The sequence below is a fragment of the Geotrypetes seraphini genome, chromosome 2 (assembly GCF_902459505.1).
Source record: "Geotrypetes seraphini chromosome 2, aGeoSer1.1, whole genome shotgun sequence".
NCBI classification, from domain to species: Eukaryota; Metazoa; Chordata; class Amphibia; order Gymnophiona; family Dermophiidae; genus Geotrypetes; species Geotrypetes seraphini.
In genome coordinates, this window is record NC_047085.1 from 412,476,524 (window position 1) to 412,490,232 (window position 13,709).

At 42.7% G+C, this 13,709-nt stretch overlaps 1 protein-coding gene across 1 annotated transcript in view; it reads left to right on the forward strand.

Moving 5' to 3' along the window:
• Window positions 1–4,787: 4,787 nt before the first annotated feature.
• Window positions 4,788–13,709, forward strand: part of ICA1 (islet cell autoantigen 1) — a 311,620-nt gene continuing 302,698 nt past the window's right edge. The window contains exon 1 of the mRNA XM_033931013.1: window positions 4,788–4,811. The gene's annotated coding sequence lies outside the window, so the exon portion shown is untranslated. The remainder of the gene's footprint in view (window positions 4,812–13,709) is intronic.

Here is a 13,709-nt window from a genome sequence, read left to right on the forward strand (position 1 = left end):
CAAATAATGCAATTTTACCTCAAAGTCTGTGAGGCAGGTCCTGTACAAAGATATTAAATAGGATAGGACTCAAGACCAAGCCCTTCGGTACTCCACTGATCACTTCCGACGTTTTGGAGAGAGTACCATTTACCACCACCCTTTGAAGTCTGCCACTGAGCCAGTCTTTAACCCAAGCCATCAATGTTTCCCTTAATTCCAACGAAATCATCTTGTTCAATAACCTACAGTGAGGGACACTATCAAAAGCCTTACTAAAGTCCAAGAACATGAAAAAAAACTGAGGGGGCAGGAACAGCTGCATGGGAAGGAGGCAGAGTTCAAAGATGATTGACAGCATTCTGCAAGCAACTTACAGGTTCAGATGCACAACCCTAGTGTTCAGGACTACTAGACACATTGCACTAGAAATGGTGTTAAAGGTTTTATTTACACTTAATAACAACTAAATCGCATGTCCTTTTGAAGAAATCTAATATATTAAAGTGTAAATGGAAAAAGTATGTAATCCATGCTTCAATAACACAGTATAATCATTTATAAATGATACATGACTGATGAATATATTGAGAGAATGAAAATACATTTAAAAACTGATCAGTGCCACATGAATGAGTTATCCACAGCTTGTCTTTGGTATTCTGCTAATGAGCAGATGCACTTCTTAGGAGAAATAGTTATGTGATATAACCACATTAACATTACTATTTCAGAGTATTTAACATTGCATCAGAACAGCACTACTTCATGACCTCTGATTTTCTTCATAAAGCATTTTCACCATATCTCAAATAAGATATAGAATTAGGAAAGGTTCAAAATAGAGCAACCAAAATGATAACGGGGATGGAACTCCTCTCAAATGAGGAAAGGCTAAATAGTTTAGGACTCTTAAGCTTGGAAAAGAAATGGCTAAGAGGGGATATGATTAAGGTCTACAAAGCCCTGAGTGGTGTAGAATGGGTCGTGGTGAATCAATTTTTTTACTCATTCAAAAATTATGAAGACTAGGGAATATTCAATTAAGTTACAAATAGGAAGAAATATTTTTCACTCAAAGAATAGTTAAGCTCTGGAAATCATTGCCAGAAGATGTGGTAACAATGGTTAGCATAGCTGGGTTAAAAAAAAAAAAAAAGGTTGGACAAGTTTCTGGAAGAAAAGTCCATAGTCTGATATTGAGAAAGACATGGGGAAACCACTGCTTGCCCTGGTAGCATGGAATGTTGCTATTATCTGCCAGTACTTGTGACCTGGATTGGCCACTATGGAAACAGGATACTGGGATAGATGGACCACTAGTATGACCCAGTTTGGCTATTCTTATATTCTTACACTCTTGTAATTATAGCTGCATTTAAGCCAAGAGCAATGCCTATACTAGAAACAATTCTTCAGATTATTAAAAGTTTAATATCTCGGGGATCCAAGATGGCCGCTGCATATCTGCTGCAGTGAGGACGCCGTCGAAAGTTTCCTGTAACTATGCCGAAAAGACGGGGAAGGAACGTCGGAGGAGCATCCCGGCGACCCTTAACCCCAGCGGTCACTATTGATGATTTTCTCCGATGCCTACAACGGGAGCAAGAAGAGTCGGGTGCCAGCTCGCTAGGGACGCCGCCGGAGAGTAGCACGGTGGTGAGATCCCCTGGGCTCGATGTCACTCTTAGCCCCGACGTCAGGACACCACCCCTTCAACCGACGCCGCAAGCAGCTAGCTCTCCACGGGACCAGAATGCACCCGAGGAGGTAGCTTCTTTGCTCCCAGAGGCTAGCATGGAGGGCTCGCCGAATATAACAACGCAGAGTGACATGCTCTCTCTGCAAGGACTTGCGACCGGGACAACAGAGGTTGGGGGAATACAAGACTTCACTGAGGTAAAACTAACTTCAGAACATTTAGATACTACACCATTACAACTTTTTTCACCTACAAAACCCCCTAAAGTTACACTTGAAGCATTATGGGACTTGGTAGTGAATTTGGGGAATTCTTTAAATCCTCAAATAAAAAGTTTGGACAAGGAATTAAAAGAACAAAAAGAAGAAATAAATGTGTTAAAGCAGGATATATCTCAATTAAAAATAGAGTCACAAAATACAAGTAAGGAGCTAATATCTTTAAAACAAAATCAAGATTTGCTGGTTAAAGATAATATAATACTCAGGAGGAAGCTGGAAGCTCAGGAGAATAATGGTCGAATTAACAATTTGAGATTTATAAATTTTCCAAAGATCTTGTCAACTTCTGCTAGAGAAATGGTGAAAAGGTATTTTATGGAAATATTGGAAATTCCTGAAGGCTCCTTGCCTCCTCTTACAAGAGTGTATTATCTTCCTGCCAAGCCCCAATTCAAAGAAAAAGGAAAAATTGAGGAATCCCAGGAGAGATCATTGGACATTTCCGCAATACTGGAACAATCGGATAGAGAATTGGCTGTCCCAGCCACTCTCTTGTCTGTCGCTTTGGCTCCAGACAAGGATTGGATATTAAAACTTTTCTTTAAAAATAGGTCCAAGGACTTCCTGGGACATCATATTCAGATTTTCCCCGATGTCTCTAGAGAGACTCAGAAGAGAAGGAAAGAATTTCTACTTCTAAAACCTGGAGTGACTCAAATAGGGGGTATTTTCTTTCTGAGATATCCATGTAAATGTGTGGTTAGATATTTATCATTGAAGTATATTTTTACAGAGCCGTCTCAACTGATTAGTTTTCTCTCAGCGAAACGTCTTGAGAAAGGAATAACAGCGCCCATGGAAGGTTAGCTCCCCGCACTGTAGTAAGACATGGATTTTCTTTTAATTAATTTGATTTATATTTGTCCTACTCTTTAAATCTTGGATCCAATATATGGAGGACTAGTAAAGTAACTAGATCATTATTACTTTATCTATTTTTATTTTCAAACTGAATTATGATTGTGATATATCTTAATTTTGGAAATTTAGTTCAGTATGTTGTTTGATCTCACTTTATTGTACAAGATGTATATGCTTGGTAATATTATAAAATTCTATAAATAAATAATAAAAAAATAAAAAAAGTTTAATATCTCCACCCCTACCAATAATACAAGCAAACATTGATGATTGTCTGGTAAAAATAGTTTATTCATGGAATTCAGCTCACCCAGACAAAATAGATCTGGATTGTAGATTTAATACTTGTATTTTCCAAACCCAAGCTCAAGGTAAGTTTCATTATCTTGGGATAACAATTAATCCTGTATTGCTTTAGGTGCAAATTTACCCCTCCTTTTACAAAGCCAAGCTGCCACGCGGCAAAAGCCCCATAGTCCTTTAAATCCCTAAGGGCTTTGGGGTAGTTACCACAGTGACAGCCGTTAACTTGGCTTTGTAAAAGGGGGGTTAGATTGTACCCCCTCCAAAGGACAGAAAAATACCTACCATACTTTAATGTACACCCCTTCAGTATCTTTAAGGCTTGTAGGTGGTATATACGAGAATTAAATAAATGCATAAATTACTTCCCTGACTAATTCAGCATGCAAGCTAGTTGGGATGATATAATTGATAGTAAATTATTTATTAGGCTTTAACTTACACCTATTTCAGTTGTAGTTCAAGGTGTGTTACATTAAAGTGACTTTTTTTGTTCAAACTTCTTACATAAGTACAAATTTGTATTAATTGTGATGGTTTCATAATATGTACACACTGAGAACAAAGGAATCCATGACTGTCATCTTATTTCGCACAAGACACCAACACGGATTCATTTATGTTTGATGCTTACATCTTTTTTTAGTTCAGGTTGCAAGCTATTGCATTTTTTTTTTAATGTTCATGCACAGTTCCTAGGAAGGAGCCAGCCCAGTGTTTCAGAAATAATGGTGTGCACTGTTAACTCATCAGGTTGGATAGAGCTGGCGCTGGCCACAGAGGTGGAATTTACAGTCTCTGGTAGGCCAGGAATCCCAGTCCCAGTCACTTCTCAACAGTGGTACCCATTGATCAAACTGAAGGAACATTATATAGGATGTGAACAGAATGCAGTGGAGTAGTGAGGGAGGCTGGTGCCAGGGATGGTGGTGCCCAGCATCGCTGTACCATATGCACCACTCCACTCTTTCCCACCACTTGGATGCCCACCCACTCTTCTCCGCCTCTTGAGCGCTACCCTCCCCCCCCCCCCCCCCCCATGTACCTCTTGAAATGTTCACGGGCATGAGCAGTACCTTCCACCCACTGCTCGCGCCCACCTCGGCTCCCTTCTGATATCACATCCTGTTCCTGCAGCCAGGAAGTGATGTCAGAAGAGAGCCGATGCAAGCTGTGACAAGGAGAGCCCTGACATGCTGGAAGAAACCCAGCAGTGCTCTAAAACTACCCCTAGAAGCAGGCAGGTTAGGGAAACTGCCCTGCAGAATTTATCCCCAGTGAAAGGTAACCCAAAAGTGACTCGATTATACTTGCCTAGTTCTAAGGTAGGGAATGCTGAAAGCAAAGAACTACAAGAACCAGCATGCACCAGGCAGGTGATAGCAAAACCCACAAAGGGATTAGCTCCTGCAATCAGCTTTGCTAGGGGCAGGGTTAATGAGCAGGGAAGCTATCTATGCTCATTAGCAAAGCACCAGAGAACCACAGGTGTTTTGATAGGAAATGCCAGGCTAGAGAAAAGAGAGGGTTCTGTAGGCAGAGGCAGGCATAAGCTTACAGGATACCGGAATCCTTGGGGAGAAACAGACCTGTACCAGCCAGGATTCAGAGGACAGAAGCTAGTATTCCACATGGAAAGCAAGGAGTAAACCTCAGGACAGAAACTTCTAATCATTCTTCTGAAGGTAATAATGAATCTGATACAGAAATGCCAGAAGAAATGTTTACAAATGATGTTGAAATGGGACCTGAGGAGTCATGCTTGTTTGAGAACATGATTACAGAGTAAAGTTTGGGGAAAGTAAAAATGCTGTTTCTTATAAGGTGGTGTTGCCTCACGAGACTAAGAAGAGTTAAGAATTACTGCCTCTGATTGAATTAAGAATAATAGAAGGATCAGGAATTACTGCTTCTGATGTAATTAAGGGTAACAGAAGAGTTAAGAATAACTGCTTCTGAATTTTCATAATCGCAGGAGAACTGTGGGGAACCTGTCCAAGTAGTGCAAGCAGGTTGCAGGTTCTAGGACTTAAAATTGAAAAGTTATTTTTGTGTTTTTCTTGAACTTTAGTAATGAATAAAGCATGATAGGCTAACAGGCTGTTTAGCCACCAATGAGAGTTGTTGTTTTTTATGTTTGTATGTTTTTGGAATTGCACTACAATATAAGACCAGAAAATAAAGTCATCTTAAAATTCACACTAAACACCTGTACTGGACCTTCGCCACTGAGTGAGTGGTTCATAAATGAAGACTGTGACTTCAAAGCCTGGAATTCCTGGGAGCAAGGAAATGAAAACAAAGGCAAATACCAGACAATTACAAATGAAGGTACCACAATCCTATCATAAGCCTGTTCTAACTGAGCTGAAGATCCAGAGAAGCGGAAAGAAACTGCTGAGAAAAATAAAATATATTATGAAACCTGGAAAATCTAAGCGGAGATTAGAGAGAGCGCATGCGATGTGGCTGAAATAGAATTCAGCATCCACTGACTCTCTTTAAAGTAATGAATATAAAATTGGGAGATAATGTAGGGCAGATCTAATTAAGATAAGGGAACAGAAATTATGAAAGTTGTATCTCTGTGTCTGGAGATTTTTAATAAAGTGGATTAACAGAAAGCTAGGCATTAACAAGAGAAAATCATTACTTTTCAAATGATTGGCATTATTTGCTGTAGCCCACCTAGTCATGCTTGGTGTCATTTGGGAAATTGAAAATCAAAATGGGAAGTAATGACACTAAAATGATTATGATCTGTAGGTGATGCCTACATTCTGGCTATTTTATTTTTAGATACAGTACCGATTTCAATGGAGACTTGACATTTAATTTCCTCAGTGCCTGGGTGGAATCCCAGAAGGTAGTTCTTGCAAATGGTGTCCTGTGGCAAGAACGAGGACCTCAACTGTGCAAACGTTGCCAGGTATGCCAAAATGTGACTGAGACACTCAGAAAGTCCTGAAAAATAATCTCAGTTCTATTCAGAGTTTGTATGAGTAGTACCAAATGATGAGACCTTAAGAAGGAATAAACAAATGACTTTGTTCTGAAGCTGACTGGATCTTTTCAGACTACACATTTTGCCCAGGTTGTGAACAGAATGGATGTTTAAAAAATACCTGTGATGCCTTTTTTGTGCTCTGCAGCATTAATAAATCTGTACTGGATAAAGCAAGGGAACAGGTCCGGAGAGCACTGTCCTGGCATTTCTCTAGAATTATAGGCCACATGGGGACTTTTACCAAGTCACATCATTGCCCCTGTACCTCTGGGATCAATTGAAAACCAGCTTCTAAGGGGAACAAACAACAAAAGATTGCAAGCTCTAAATCTGCAGCATAGTAAAATAAAAATGCAATAAGTGAAGATCTTTATATCTTCTTTATATGGATCAGGAATTTAGTAGACTGTAAGAAAAAAAAAAAAGGTTGCTGAGGGCTTCACAACAGTGGTCTAAACATATCTAATAATAAAATTGAGTAGGTTTAAAGGTTATAGTGCTGATAAATATAAATGAACTGATGGGTGAAATTGTATCGTAAGCATGACAAATTGTAACATATTTCTAACTGTATATTATGTATGTTAACAAATCATAACCTGTTTTGACTGTATATTATGGGGTTCATAATCAAAACAGAAATACGTCTTAACCCACCTAAATCGGTACTTGGACGACCTAAAACACGGGTCGTCCAAGTGCCGATAATCAAAACGGGTTTTAGATGTATCAGCTTAGGGACATTTATGAAGGAGTGGTTAGGGTGGAAGGTAGGCGGGATGTGGGCCGACATAGACTTGGTGAACCTGCAGCGATAATCGAAAGTTCAACGAGACTTCCTAGACGGAACTTATACGTTATGACTTAGGTGATTTAAAAACAGGTCTAAGTTCCCAGAAGGTATCTAAAGTGACCAGATAACTACTGTAGACACAAAGTACAGACCCCCACACACTCCCCCAGTGATCACTGGACCACCCCACCACCACCATTAAAATCAAAATCAAAACGTACATACCTGCCTCCAAAACATCAGCACTTGGCATAGGAAAGCCAAGTTGAGATGCATGGAGGTGGCTTATGTAGTCTGGGGGATGGGCTAGTGAACCATAGATAGGAGGACCTAGGCCCATAAGCCACTTTAACCATTGCATCCATGGTGAAAAATGTGCACCCACCAAAACCATACTGTACTGTCATGTAGGTGCTACCTGCAGCTATAAGGCTATTGGGGTGGTAGACAGGTAGGTATAGTAGGTTCTGTGGGGCTCACCATGACCTATAAGGGAGTTGTAGTAAGATGTTTGTGTGGCACACTTTTTGTGAAGTTTACAACAGTGCCCTGTAAGCTGCCCCACTACTCTGTTGCCATGTCTGGGTGGCCAGTCCATCACTTTGCTGGTCCCTCCCACATAAAAAAGGTCTTTTTCTAAGCGTTTTAGGCTTGGACAATTTTTTGGACGAGAATGGGGTATAAAGATAGATGACTTAGTGGTCTGGATGATCAAACAGCTGGACGTACAAGTGAACAATTGTAAAAAAAAAATCATTTTGGACGTATTTTTTGAGAATGGACTTTGGACGACTAGTGACATAGGCACAAGATGAACTTCGACTTTTTTTATTATTATTATACGTGGAGCGGCATGTTAACCTCTAACCCATTCTGAGCTCATTGTGGAGAACGGGATCGAAAACAAAGTAAATAAATAATAAAAAAAATAACTTGAATGTTCTTTGCTACTGATTCGCCAGGTCCAGATACTAGAAAACAAAGATCACCACAGTAGAAAAAATGTCAAAGACTGAAATTAGAATCTCAGTTGTAGTGACAGTAATTAACAGGTATGCAGCAGAATAAATTGATTTAAGGCATATTTTCTAAGAACTAAGAGAAATATATTCCATTTGCCTCCAGTAGATTATGTTATTTAGCAGTTTTAAAGCAGTAGTTCCGCCTGGTGCAGAAGAATATTCCAGCTAAATACTGTAAACTCCCATTATCACATCCTATCTTTGATGGACTTTAATACATGAAAGACATTGACTGGCAGAGCATGCCCTTGGGGTCATTTTTAAGCTAGAGCAGGGCCTGGTATGATAATTAACAGCGAGCCTCCCACTGCTACCCCCACTGTCACCATCACTGCTTCTAGACGCTAGCAGCAGTGGCAAAAGAACACAGGAGAGTCGCAGGACAGTAGCCTGAATATGCGTGGCTGTCAGCTCTGCAAGTTTCACCCCCTCCAACAACTTCCTGTTCTATAGAGCAGAGTGAGAACTTTAAAGTAGAGAGTTGCGCGGGGACAGAAATCCCACCCGTCCCCGCCAAAGTCCCACCCGTCCCCACCCGTCCCCGTGAGGAATCCCACCCGTCCCCACCCGTCCCCGTGAGGATTCCCTCCGTCCCCACCCGTCCCCGCGAGGATTCCCCTCCGTCCCCGCCCATCCCTATAAACTTCAGAAATAGTTATTTCATTTAATTATGCTACTGAATTAAAGGCTCTGGTAGAAACCCATTTACAAATAAGCAAAAAGACTTTATTAATTTGAAAATATTAATTAGGAAGAATACATACTTTGCAAATGGGTTTCTACCAGAGCCTCTAATGTTTATAAATTTTTATCAACACAACTAATATACTACTTTATCCTGAAGCAAAATAAAAAAAAAAAGAAATATAATTCTTTTCCTACCTTTGTTGCCTGGTTTCTGCTTTCCTCATGTTCTCATTCAATTCCTTCCATCCACTATCTCTCTTCCTTCTGCATCTTCCATTTGCTCTGTTACTGTGCCTCTCCCTTTCTTCCCCCTTCCAAATTGGTCTGGCACCCATCTTCTTCTCTCCGCTCCCCCCCCATAGTCTGGCATCTGTCTTCTTCCCTGCCAGCGTCTTCTCCCTACTCTCTCTTCCCCATTTCCTTTCAGCGTCCTTCTCCCCCCATCTTCCCCATGTCCTGTCAGCGTCCTTCTCCCCCCTCTGTCTTCCCCATGGCCTTTCAGCGTCCTTCTCCACCCCTTTGTCTTCCCCATGTGCTTTCAGCATCCTTCTCCCCCCTCTGTCTTCCACAAGTGCTTTCAGAGTCCTCCCCCCCTTCCCATGGCCTTTCAGCATCCTTCTCCACCCCTCTGCTTCCCCATGTCCTTTCAGCGTCCTTCTCCACCCCTTTGTATTCCCCATGTGCTTTCAGCGTCCTTCTCCCTCCTCTGTCTTCAAGTGCTTTCAGAGTCCTTCCCCCCCTCCCGTCTTCCCCATGGCCTTTCAGCGTCCTTCTCCCCACTCCTTCTCTACCGCCCCGGGTGCAGCACAGCCGGCCAGGTCCCCTTACTTTTGTGGCACTTCCCCGACCGACTGACAACAGCCCCGGTCCGACAACCCTCCCTGCCCTTAACTGCGAATCTAAATTACCTTATTACAGCTGCTGTAAGAAGATAATTTAGATTCGCGGCTACAGGGCAGGGAGGATTGTCGGACCGGGGCTGTTGTCGGTCGGTTGGGGAAGTGCCACAAAAGTAAGGGGACCTGGCCGGCTGTGCTGCAACCGGGGCGGGGTGTGGCGGGGCGGACCGCCCCCTCCCTTGGTAGCCACTCGAACCGCGAGGCTACTCTCCTCCTTACCTGCACTGCCTGCAGCACAGAGCCAAACGGAAGTCTTCCCGACGTCAGCGCTGACGTCGGAAGGAGGGAGGGCTTTGTTTAAGCCCTCCCTTCCCTCCGACGTCAGCGCTGACGTCGGGAAGACTTCCGTTCGGCTCTGTGCTGCAAGCAGAGAAGGTAGGGAGAAGAGCCGCGCAACTGAGTACATCCAGCCCCGCAGGAACCCCGCGACCCTCGGAGGCGTCCCCACGGGATCCCCGCGACCCTAGGGGGCGTCCCCACGGGATCCCCGTGACCCAAAGGGGGAACCCGCGGGATGCCCGCCGGTCCCGCGGGATTCCCGTCGTCCCCGTTCCCGTGCAGCTCTCTACTTTAAAGTCATCAGCTGAGTGTACACAGGATGCAGCTCTGCAGCTGGTCACAGAAAGCAACAACCACGGTGGTGACAGAGAGGAGAGAAGAGACACAGATAGGAAAGAGATGAAGAGGACATATGCTGGATGGAAGGGGGGTGAGAGGAAAATACAGTGGTGCCTCACACAACGAACTTAATTGGTTCCAGGAGCAAGTTTGTTATGCGAAAAGTTCGTTATGTGAAACGCGTTTTCCCATAACAATACATGTTAAAAAAAATAATTTGTTCTGTAGCATAAAATATGCTAAGATGACATAAAAAAAGATAAATTTTTTGTTATTATTTTTATTTAGATACATCTAAAAATATAATTGTTTTTTAAAACAACACACATTTTTTAAATTTAAAGACAGAGAGGGCAGTTAAGCGCAGTGCCATCAGTTATCCTGCCCCTCTCAGTGAATTGCCTGGGATGGAGGGAGGGAGAGAAGAAGGCAGATGATGGAAGTGGGAAGAACTTGTGCCGTCAGCATCAGGCACAAGCGGGAAAGCAGCAGCGGTGAGGGGCTAGAAGTTATCTTCCTTTCATTCATGTCCTTGCCACCCCCGTCCCTTGGTCGGTCCCACAATTTCACAATTTCCTGCATATCTCCTCCCTCCATTCTTGTAGCCCATAATCTCCTCTCCTGACATCTCCCTGTCCTTTTACTTCCACTATCTTCCTATCCCATCTCTATTCCCTTTTGTCCCTCTCCCCATGATCAATCATCTCACCACCTCTCTCTTCCCTCACCCTCAGGGTTCAAGATTGCTTCCACTCTTTTTCCTGTTGTTCTCTCTGCCTGTCACCCTATGATTTAGCATCCCTTCTGCCCTTGTCCAATATTTCCCCTTCTCTCCCTCCCTCTCATCCCCTGCTCCAACATACCGTATTTCGACTGCCCTTCCATCCCCAGGCCTGCCAACTTCCACTCATTTACTGCTTTCTCCCACCTCTGCCAAAGCCCGCCCCCCCCCCCGCAGTGATCGGCAACACCAGGCACCCCCCCTCAATCGGCGAAACAGGGCCCCCCCTCGATCGGCGAAACAGGGCCCCCCCTCGATCGGCGAAACAGGACCCCCCCTCGATCGGCGAAACAGGGCCGGCGACTGCTTTCTCCCGCTGCTGTTGAAGTCTGTAAACAACTTTAACACAAGCCACGGGGCTCTAACAGTGCGTATGCTGCCAACTGCTTCCTTCCTCCTTCCTCTCCCCTCATGATGTAACTTCCCATTTGGTTGATGGAGGAGGAGGAGGAGGGTAGCCGGTAGCGTCACGCACACTGCGCGGAAGGATGCAGCTTGGGCGACTTCGTTGTGTGAAACGAAGTCCGTTGTACGAATCAAGACAAGAAGTTCGTTGTGCGCAGCGTTCGCTGTGCGAGGCGTTCGTTATGCGAGGCACCACTGTATTGGATATTAGTGGAGACATAAGATGGAAGGAAGAAGAGAAAGAAAGATCAAACACTGAATGGAAGAGGAAAGAAAAGAGAAGCTAAATGGAAGGAAGAAGAGAGAAAGGGTGAGTATCAGTATAATTCACAATTAACAGGCACAGGAAGCCTCGGTTTAGACCTTTTTTTTAACGTAGCCTTTTCAAAGGACAGCTCTATCAATACAAACAGAAAGCAAGCAAGGGTCATATTTGTGAGTATCTCATTTTAATTATTGCTATTAAAAGTAACTTTTACAGAGAACGTTTTGCAAGGGTGATGATGTGAAGGAACTGAAAAATCTTGGTGAATCTGGAAGATGTGCTAAGCCAAAATGACAAGTTAAAAAGTGATAAATCACCTGGACAGGATGGTATACATCCCAGGGTACTAAAAGAACTCAAATATAAAATTGCTGACCTGCTATTAGTGATCTGTAACCTGTCGCTAAAATCGTTTGTAGTACCTGAAGATTGGAGGGTGGCACAATGTTACACTGATTTTTAAAAAGGGCTCCAGGGAAGATCTGGGAAATTACAGACCGGTAAGCCTGACTTCAGTGCCGAGCAAAATGGTGGAAACAATTATAAAAAATAAAATTGTGAAACACGTAGACAAACATGATTTAATGAGACGGAGTCATCATGGGTTCAACTGAGGGAGATCTTGCTTCACCAATTTGCTTGACTTCTTGAAGGTGTGAATAAACATGTAGGTAAGGGTGAGCCAGTTGATGTAGTGTATCTAGATTTTCAGAAAGCATTTGATAAAGTTCCTCATGAGAGGCTCATGAGAAAATTAAAGTGTCATGACAAAGTTCAGTTGTGGATTAGGAATTGGTTATCGGATAGAAAACAGAGGGTAGGGTTAAATGGTCATTTTTCTCAATAGAGGAGAGTAAACAGTGGAGTGCTGCAGGGGTCTGTACTGGGACCAATGCTATTCAACTTATTTATAAATGATCTGGAATTGCAACGGCGAGGAAATTGGAAGACTGAGCATCTAAATAGCAGATGAAATTTAATGTGGACAAATGCAAAGTGATGCACATTGGGAAGAATAACCTGAATCACAGTTACCAGATGCTAGGGTCCACCTTGGAGGGGTTAGCCCCAAGAAAAGGATCTGGGTGTCATCATAGACAATACAATGAAACCTTCCGCCTAATGCGTGGCGGCAACCAAAAACGCAAACAGGATGCTAGGAATTATTTAAAAAAGGGATGGTTAACAAGACTAAGAATGTTATAATGCCTCTGTATCGCTACATGGTGCAACCTCATCTGGAGTATTGTGTTCAATTCTGGTCTCCTTATCTCAAGAAAGATATAGTGGTGCTAGAAAAGGTTCAAGGAAGAGCGACCAAGATGATAAAGGGCATGGAACTCCTCTCGTATGAGAAAAGACTAAAAAGGTTAGGGCTCTTCAGCTTGGAAAAGAAACGGCTGAGTAGAGAAATGATTGAAGTCTATAAAATCCTGAGTGGAGTAGAACAGGTACAAGTGGATCGATTTTTCACTCTGTCAAAAATTACAAAGACTAAGGGACACTCAAAGTTACAGGGGAATACTTTTAAAACCAATAGGAATAATTTTTTTTTTATTCAGAGAATAGTTAAGCTCTGGAATGTGTTGCCAGAGGTTGTGGTAAGAGCAGATAGCGTAGCTGGTTTTAAGAAAGGTTTGGACAATTTCCTGGAGGAAAAGTCCATAGTCTGTTAGTGAGAAAGACATGGGGGAAGCATCTGCTTGCCCTGGATCAGTAGCATGGAATATTGCTACTCCTTGGGTTTTGGCCAGGTACTAGATAGAAACATAGAAAGAAACATACCTGTATGATAAACGTTATATCAAAAATAAAGAAACTTGAAATTTGAAACCTGGTTTGGCCACCATGAGAACGGGCTACTGGGCTTGATGGACCATTGGTCTGACCCAGTAAGGCTATTCTTAAAAGAGTTTTCCTTTTAGATATCAGGATAAGCTGTGTCAGTTGTCTATCACTCAAACCACAGAGACTGATTAAAGAAAAAAATTAAAAAGGGATTAGCATACTATTTGCAGTGTGAATAATCAAGGAAGTACAAGCACATAAGAGGGTTATGGTTGATTTCCCCTCAATCTAAAAAAGGTGCTATGACAGGAATTCCAG